Raw genomic sequence first — 907 nt, 5'->3', positions numbered from 1 at the left:
ATTAAAAAGGAGAGTTTTGAACCTAGCCTTAAAAGCTGACACGGTGTTCGCCTCACTAACTATACTGGTTTTTAAGGAGCCTGATAAATAAAATATCTGCGTCCCATTCTATGTTTCAGGAATTTTAGGAACCACCTGCAGATTGAGAGCAAAGTGCTCTGTCAGGAAAATAACAAACAATAACACCTACGATATTAGAGAGAGCATGTTTTAGTACTATTCTGGATTTAACAGGAAGCCAATTGATCTGATCTCCATTCAATTCAATTAATTTTTTTCATATACATGAAAACCTTAAAACTGATGGTATATTTGTAAAACTTTCCTATTTTGGTAAAGTGTTTTAAATCCAGGTATGGGGCCCAGGTTGAAAAACAGTCCAATGCTCCTTGAAGCCTTTTGTTTTGCCTGCATGCCAACTGCTTCCTCTTTCCCTCAGCCCAACAGTCCGTCTTCAGTGAAGATAGAAATGGAGGCCGTAGGGCCCCACATAGAGTCAGACCCCACCCAGGTTAACCCCTGCATTAATAACCAGACCTCTGAGTGAGTAAAACAACCAGTTCCTCTTCCCTCCTTTCTATCTGCGACCTGATTCAGTATCTGTAAATGTATTTCTATATTTGATGCTGTTTATGTGACAGGTTGAACTGTTTGCTGGAGTGTAGGGCTTTGATGAGCTGAAAAGGGAGACCAAGTTTCCTTTACGCTCACTGACCTGACAGATAAACCATAGCTTGACCTATATGGAGTCAATGTTGTTTCATTATTATTGTAAAATAAAAAAAACATGTGATGAAAACTTTTCTGTTTTTTGTTTAGATATTTTTTTTATCTAAATTTCATATTCATTATTTTTTTAATGCAATTTTCATATTATGCATTTTATGAGATGCTACTTTTTTTTTTT

The 907-nt window shown here is 36.4% G+C and overlaps 1 long non-coding RNA gene across 1 annotated transcript in view; it reads left to right on the top strand.

Annotated features, from left to right (window-relative positions):
- The first annotated feature begins 437 nt into the window (after window positions 1-437).
- Window positions 438-907, top strand: part of LOC107101880 — a 5531-nt gene continuing 5061 nt past the window's right edge. Inside the window, exon 1 of the long non-coding RNA XR_001482100.1 lies at window positions 438-543. This is a non-coding gene — a long non-coding RNA (uncharacterized LOC107101880). The remainder of the gene's footprint in view (window positions 544-907) is intronic.

This window comes from Cyprinodon variegatus, unplaced genomic scaffold, assembly GCF_000732505.1.
Source record: "Cyprinodon variegatus isolate N-32 unplaced genomic scaffold, C_variegatus-1.0 Scaffold1166, whole genome shotgun sequence".
Taxonomy (NCBI): Eukaryota; Metazoa; Chordata; class Actinopteri; order Cyprinodontiformes; family Cyprinodontidae; genus Cyprinodon; species Cyprinodon variegatus.
The sequence above is the reverse complement of the archived record's forward strand: the minus strand, read 5'-3'. Positions and strand labels throughout refer to the sequence as shown.